The 8542-nt window shown below is 39.9% G+C and overlaps 1 non-coding gene across 1 annotated transcript; it reads right to left on the bottom strand.

The window, feature by feature from the left end:
- Positions 1-3986: 3986 nt before the first annotated feature.
- LOC127747247 (small nucleolar RNA R71) lies at positions 3987-4094 on the bottom strand. The gene has a single exon (XR_008009049.1). It is a non-coding gene; the product is annotated as a small nucleolar RNA R71 (small nucleolar RNA).
- Between the last annotated feature and the right edge of the window lie 4448 nt (positions 4095-8542).

The raw sequence follows: 8542 nt of genomic DNA, 5'->3' as shown, positions 1-8542 counted from the left end.
GTGGGATTCGATCTCACTCTATTGTGAGTTTTTACTTGACGACAATTCGGTATATTTGCCGAAGGAAATTTGTTGAGAGACAAATTCCCATGCATCATGTTTATGGCGCCGTTGCCGGGGATTGATTTTGAATCAACAATGATTAAGTTGGAAGATCACTAGATTGAGCATTTTTTTTCTTTTGTTCATTTTGTTTAGCTGTTTACTTTCAGTTACAGTTACTTCTTCCCTTTCCTTATCTCCCCTTTTATTTTCCCGCACTATTTACAATTTTGTTCACTAACCCACTAACTATTTGACAATTTGCACCACTCACACTAACAACCACTTTAACCATTATAATTTTTGCAATTTCTTTCTTGCTGTGAGCTGTGCTGGTTATATGACAGGTAGAAGAAGAGGAGCTTCAACACCCTTTGATTCTGAACCTGAGAGGACCCTCCTTAGAAAAAGGAGGGAAGCAAGAGGCAAAAGAGTTGTTGGAGTAGAGGAAGAGGAGGAATTCTTTGAAACAATCATGGAGGATAACCATAAAAGAGAAGCTCATAACCATGCAAGAGATGGCCATGTGAATCATGCTGAGCCAGGAATATGGGTTCTAGGATCTTACATCAACCCAGACCCAAGCAACTATGGAAGCAGCATCCAAAAGCCAACCATACATGCTAACAACTTTGAGCTAAAACCCCATCTCATCACCCATGTTCAAAATAATTGTTCATTCGGAGGAAGTGCCCAAGAAGACCCAAATCAACATTTAACCATCTTCCTAAGAATATGTGACACTGTGAATTCTAATGGCGTCCACCCGGATGTTTACATATTGCTCTTGTTCCCCTTTTCACTCAGGGACAAGGCATCTAAATGGTTGGAGTCTTTCCCAGAGGAGAGTTTAACAGCATGGGAAGATGTAGTGAACAAATTCTTGGTAAGGTTCTATCCTCCTTAAAGGATCAACAAGCTGAGAGCTGAGGTACAAACTTTCAGGCAACAAGATGGTGAGACTATCTACGAAGCGCGGGAGAGGTTTAAGGATTTAACAAGAAGGTGCTCACCAGACATGTTCAATGAATGGGTACAGCTGTATATTTTCTATAAGGGACTCTCGTATGAATCAAAGAAGGTAGTGGACCACTCATCCGGAGGATCTTTGAACAAGAAGAAGACCATTGAAGAAGCCATAGATGTCATTGAGACTATAGTTGAGAATGACTACTTCTATGCTTCTGAGAGGAGCAACACTCGAGGTGTAATGGAACTGAACCATGTTAATGCACTACTAGCTCAGAACAAGATGATTGCCAAGCAACTAGCTGACCTTACAAAGCAAATGGAGAAGAACCAAGTTACAGCAGTCACCACAAATCATCAACCCAAGAAGGAGTAAACGCAGAGGAAGGAGGTGAATGGGAGCAAGCCAACTATGTTGGTAATTCACCAAGGCAAAATCATGATCCATACTCCAAAACTTACAATCCAGGATGGAGAAACCACCCTAACTTTGGGTGGGGAAACCAACAAGACCAAGGCCAAGACCAGAGACGTCAAAATCACAATCCTAACAACCATGCTGTCCACCAACATTCATCACAAAGATCATATCAACAACCACTTAACCACACTCCTCAACACCCATATCAAAACCAGCATGATCACCCTCATCCTTATAACCCAAACCCACCATGATACCCTGAGGATAGACTCTCTAGGATTGAAACCTTACCTGAAGGTTTATGCAAGGAAGTCCAGGACAACAAAGCATTCAAGGATGAGGTGCGAACCAACATAAAGAACTAAGGAGATACCATTGATAAACCACTATTTTATAGTTTATATTGTGTTTAATTGTGTGGTTTTGTCGTGATCCTTACCCACCTATTCATCAATTTAGCATGCATTTAGATTTCCTTCCTGAATTTATTACATGTTTGAAAATTTCTTCACAGAGACTTTAATTATTTAATTTTAATTCTCCTTTATTCCATTCGATGCCGTAATCTGTGTGTCAAGCGTTTCAGGCTTTATAGGGCATGAATGAGACGGAGATTGGAGAGGAAGCTAGCAAAAATGGAAGGAACACAAGAGTTTGAGGAGATAACCAGCGAAAGGTGACGCAGTCACATGGCTCACGCGATCGCGCGAAGGAGCGCAAATCGCAGTGACGCGGCCGCATGGCTTGCGCGGCCGCGCGGATTGGAAAGCACAAGCAACGCGATAGCGTGGACGACGCGAACGCGTGAAGAGGAAAAGTGCCAGCGACGCGTCCGCATGGACGACGCGATCGCGTGACATGCGCGATCTGCATAAACTGCAGAATCTGAAACCAGCTATTTTGGACCCTATTTCGGCCCAGTTTTCGGCCCGGAACAGCAGACCAGAGTCAGAGAATATGCAGAAACAACAGAGAAAACATTCATTAAGTAGTTTAGATCTAGTTTTTGACTCTCTTAGGTTTTTTTTTCTCTCTAGTTTTAAGAATTTTAATTTTCAATTGATCTTAGCGTTGGAACATTGAGAAGAGTTATTTTCCTCATCAAGTCTTCATCACTCTAGTTTCTTCTCTTAACTTGGTTTTATTCTTCCATGTTCTTTGTTATGTTCAATTTTGTCATTCAGATATTTTTATGATTAATTAATGCAAGGATTATTTCTTTTAATTTAAATTCCATTCCAATAATCATGTCTTCTTTTAATTCCCTTTCATGTGCCATGGATTCTTTATTTACAATGCGTGAGTAGTTTCATTACTTGATGGGGAGTTGATTAAAAGGAACTCTTGAGTTGGAAGGATTGAAAGAAAAATTTATAATTGGGTTAAATGTTGGATTGCTATCCTGTCACCGACGCCAATCCCTTTGAACTAAGTGGGTTGCAACTTGTGAACAGATCTGGCATTTCTACTTGTTTGACTTTCTCTTACCTAGTAAGGGATAACCAAACAAAACAACTATTAATTATAAATTAATCTTACAATCACACCATGAATGATAGAAATTCTAACCAATCAATTCCCAGTCAAGGCCTCTTATTTTTATTATTTAAAATTCCTCAATTTAAATCCCAATTTACTTAGCTCAACTCTTTTTGGAATATCTGATTAATAAAACAGCACATTTTTCTGCAACTCGTTGGGACGACCTGGGACTTAAAACTCCCAGTAATTTTAATTTAAACTTTCAGTGACATATTTCTAAATTGATATGCAAATTTTCGGTGAGTTAAGAACTATACTTGCAATGTAACCATTTTAATAAATTTTTAATTCACCAGCTTCTGCACTCCATCAATTTTTGGCGCCGTTGCCGGGGAGTTGCAATAGAGTGCTTATTTTATTAATTAGAATTTATTTATTTGCATTCTCTTTAATTTTGCTACTATGAGCTGCGTGTTTCTTCTGTCAAATGACACGTTCACTTCCTGATCCGCGCTTGCTAATATTCAATCCTGAAATTGAAAGAACAATTTCACGAATAAGGCGAGAATAGCGTAGGTTAGTCCGCTCTGAGGGCGGATCTGAAAGTGAATCTGAGGAAGAAACCAACCCCCGTTCTTCTGATTCGGTTATTTTACGTGCAGAAAACATGGCAGCTAGAAGAATTACCATTCAGGAGGAAGGAGCTCCTGATTTTACACTGCAACCGTTTCAGGAAGGAGCTCCTGATTTTACAATGCAACCGTTTCAAGCGCATCATCCAGCGGTAGCTACGGATTTTGAAATAAAGATCGCACTGCTAAATTTGATGCCCAAGTTTCATGTTCTACCTGCTCAAGAGCCTATCAAGCACTTGAGAGATTTTCAGGCAGCCTGTTATACTGTCAGGCGTGATGGCGCTGATGAAACTTCAATTTTGCTGAAAGCTTTTCCGTTCTCTCTTGAGGGAAAAGCAAGAGAGTGGTACTACACTCAACCTCTAGCAAACGTATCCAACTGGGATACACTCAGAAAGGAGTTCCTGGAGAAATTCTTCCCATCTGAAGTTACTGATAAACTGAGGAAGGATATCTCTACAATTGTTCAGGATGAGAATGAGATTCTCTTTGAATACTGGGAGCGCTTCAATAATCTTCTGGAAGCATGCCCCCACCACATGATTGACAAGATCGTGCTACTCAGCTATGTCACACAAGGTATGAGACCCCAAGATAAGACCACATTGGAAAGTGCCAGCAATGGGTTTATGAAGAAGTATAAGACCACTGATGAAGCTTGGCAATTGATCAGTGATTTAGCTAAATCTACTCGGAACCACAGATAGAAGCAAGGCCGTTCAAGGGCCGTTGCAGAAGTATCTTCTGGCATAGAGACTGCTGCTCTAAATCGAAGCATCTATGAAATGACCAACCTAATGAAGCAAATGCAGTTAAATCAATAAGCTTAGCAAACTCAACCGCAGCAAAACCAACAACTAGTCCCACAATGAATTTGCGGAATTTGTGCTTATTACAGCCATTACACTGATGAATGCCCGCAGCTCCAACAAGAAGACAACATGGTGGCATCCACTCACAACTTCTATGACTGCCCCAACCAAGGGTACAATCAAAGTGGAAATAATAACCATGGATGGCAGGACAATTCAAACCAGAATTGGAGGGATAACAATAATAGGGGAGGCAGAGATAATCAGGGAAATCAGAGGTGGAATAATTACAACAACAGGCAGCAAAATCAACCATACCGAGCACCTCACCTGAGGCAAAACCGAGGACCACCGAACAATCAGCAGCAAACCTCTCAATTTACTCATTCTTCTGTATCTTCTAAGGAAGAATTATTACAAGCTTTTGAGAAAAGACAAGTGGCCATGGAAAATACCATCGTGAATAGTATTAATGCCAGTCTGAATGGTTTCACCTCTACTCTACAAGCTTTTATGACACAACTTGGTTCAGCACAAAATTCCAGTAACCAACCTTCAAGCACCACTGGATTCCGCTCTCAACCATTACCCAATCCAAAGGGAGGAATTAATGCCATCACCCTGAGGTCCGGAACCACACTGTAGGAGAGGAATCAGGAGGAACCAAGCTCACCAGAATACGCCTCAGCTGAAGAGGTGGTAGAAATCGAAGATGTTGAAGAGGAAGAGGATATATAGGACATAGCTGAAGCAGAGATAGCTCAACCACAGGAAGAGGCACAAAAAGGTGCAGGCACCACAGAAAACACTACTCCCATTCCATTTCCACAACTTGCAAGGAAGCCTAGGAAGCAGCTGGAACCTGATCCTAAAATGGTAGAAATATTCAAAAAGGTTGAGGTAACTGATCCCCTTTTTGATGTTATTCAGCAGGTACCTAAATATGCAAAGTTTCTAAAAGACTTATGTATCCATAAAGATAAAATTACTGAATTAGAAACTATTCCTTTAGGTAGTTCTATATCTGCTTTAATGGGAGGATTACCTGAAAAATGTAGTGATCCAGGTCCTTGCATAGTTAGTTGTACTATTGGTGGTGTAGTAATTTATGATTGCATGTGTGATTTAGGAGCATGTGTCAGTATAATGCCTTTGTCTATATATGATGTTTTAAGGCTCCCTCCCTTAAAAAGGTCGGCAGCTCATTTTGTGTTAGCAAATAAAAGCATTATTACAGTTGCTGGAGTTGCTGAAGATGTTTTGGTGAACATTAAAGGGCTCACATTTCCCACTGATTTTTATATCTTGGAGATGCCCCATAATGATTCAGATAAGCCATCATCAATCCTACTTGGAAGACCATTCCTGAAGCCATCAAAATTCAAATTGGATGCTTTTTCAGGGACATACTCCTTTGAAATAGATGGCCGCATAGTAATCTTCAATCTGAATGGAGTCATTGACAACCCCCCAGAAGATCGTTTTATCTTCCAGTGTGATGTCATAGACGAAAGTGTGGCTGAAGTTCAAAAGGAAGAGTTTGAAGAGAGGCACACTGGACAAGGTCCAAGTGTGGGGACCTTCTTAACTGACAATGAGGACATTTCACCATTTCACAAGCCCCAGATAACCCAGAGCCTGTCCATGATCAAAAGTTAGAATTGAAACCTCTCCCTCCACCTCTCAAATATGCTTACCTTGAGGATGAGCAGAAGCTTCCGGTTATTATTGCAAGAGAACTGACTTCTCAACAAGAAGAACAACTACTTGATGTGTTGAGGAAGCATAAGAAAGCAATAGGGTGGAGTTTGGCAGACATAGTGGGAATCAACCCTCAAATATGCGAGCACAGAATATTTTTAGAAGAGGGAGCAAGACCTGTCCGTCAACCACAAAGAAGATTGAATCCTACCATCTTGGAAGTTGTCAAAAAGGAAGTGACCAGACTATTGGAGGCCGGTATCATATATCCCATTTCAGACAGTAAATGGGTAAGCCCAGTGCAAGTGGTGCCCAAGAAATCCGGAGTCACTACAGTGAAAAATGAGCATGGAGAGCTCATAGCAACTAGAGTTCAGAATGCTTGGAGAGTCTGCATTGATTACAGGAGTCTCAACCAAGCTACTCGTAAGGATCACTATCCACTTCCATTCATTGATCAAATGCTGGATCGCCTGTCAGGTAAATCACATTATTGCTTTTTAGATGGTTACACAGGTTATTTCCAGATTCATATAGCTCCTGAGGATCAGGAAAAGACTACTTTTACATGTCCTTTTGGAACCCATGCTTATAAAAGAATGCCCTTTGGCTTCTGCAATGCACCAGCTACTTTCCAAAGGTGCATGATGAGTCTTTTCTCTGATCTTATTGAGGACTGTATGGAAGTTTTTATGGACGATTTTAGCGTTTATGGTGATTCTTTTAACCTTTGCTTAGATGGATTATCTAGAGTATTAGATAGATGTATTAATACAAACCTTGTATTGAATTTCGAAAAATGCCACTTTATTATTGCCTATGCGTCTAAGACTTTAGACACTGCCCAGTCCAATTATACCACTACTGAGAAAGAGCTACTTGCTATTGTTTTTGCTCTGGATAAATTCCGGGCTTATTTACTTGGTACTAGAGTAGTTGTGTATTCGGACCATGCAGCTCTAAAGTATCTATTGGCTAAAATGGAATCCAAACCAAGACTTATACGTTGGATACTGTTGTTACAAGAGTTTGATTTAGAAATCAAGGATAGGAGTGGTACTCAAAATTTAGTTGCAGACCACTTGAGTTGCCTTGAACATATTAAGGATGATTCTACTCCTATAGATGATAATTTTCCTTTTGACAACCTGCAAGCAGTATCTGAAGTAGTCCCTTGGTATGCACCTATTGCTAATTATTTAGTTAGCCGCACATTTCCTCCACATTTTTCTAAACATCAAAGAGACAAGATGAAAAGCGAGTCTAAATATTATATATGGGATGACCCATATTTATGGAGATGTGGCGCTGACCAGATAATTAGACGTTGTATACCTCAATCAGAATTCCAGTCTATTTTAGAAGCCTGTCACTCATCTGAAAGTGGAGGACATTTTGGCCCTCAACGAACAGCTAGAAAAATCTTAGACTGTAGATTCTGGTGGCCTACTCTTTTTAGAGATGCTGCTGAGTTTTGTAAATCTTGTCACCCATGCCAGAAATTTGGTAACATATCCAAGAGGGATGAGATGCCTCAACAATATATGCTTTTCTGTGAAATTTTTGATGTTTGGGGCATTGACTTCATGGGTCCATTTCCAAATTCTAGTGGATATTTTTATATATTGTTAGCTGTAGATTATGTTTCCAAATGGGTGGAAGCAATTCCTACCCGCACTGATGATGCTAACACTGTTGTTTCCTTTGTGAGAAACCATATTATATGTCACTTTGGATCACCACGAGCGATCGTGAGCGATCAAGGCACCCATTTTTGTAACATGAGACTAATAGGATTGATGAAGAAGCATGGGATAATCCATAAAGTTGCAACAGCTTACCATCCCCAAACTAATGGGCAAGCCGAGGTGTCAAACAGAGAAATTAAACGTATCTTGCAAAAGATAGTAAAGTCTCACAGAAAAGACTGGAGCACCAGACTACAAGATGCACTGTGGGCATATAGAACAGCATACAAGACACCCATTGGGATGAGTCCCCAAAAATTGATGGAGTGCAGAAGCTGGTGAATTAAAAATTTATTAAAATGGTTACGTTGCAAGTATAGTTCTTAACTCACCGAAAATTTGCATATCAATTTAGAAATATGTCACTGAAAGTTTAAATTAAAATTACTGGGAGTTTTAAGTCCCAGGTCGTCTCCCAACGAGTTGCAGAAAAATGTGCTGTTTTATTAATCAGATATTACAAAACGAGTTGAGCTAAGTAAATTGGGATTTAAATTGAGGAATTTTAAATAATAAAAATAAGAGGCCTTGACTGGAAATTGATTGGTTAGAATTTCTATCATTGATGGTGTGATTGTAAGATTAATTTATAATTAATAGTTATTCTGTTTGGTTATCCCTTACTAGGTAAGAGAAAGTCAAACAAGTAGAAATGCCAGATCTGTTCACAAGTTGCAACCCACTTAGTTCAAAGGGATTGGCATCGGTGACAGGATAGCAATCCAACATTTA

This window comes from Arachis duranensis, chromosome 4 (genome assembly GCF_000817695.3).
Source record: "Arachis duranensis cultivar V14167 chromosome 4, aradu.V14167.gnm2.J7QH, whole genome shotgun sequence".
Classification (NCBI taxonomy): Eukaryota; Viridiplantae; Streptophyta; class Magnoliopsida; order Fabales; family Fabaceae; genus Arachis; species Arachis duranensis.
Note: the sequence above shows the minus strand (reverse complement) of the source record. Positions and strands in the feature narration are given on the sequence as shown.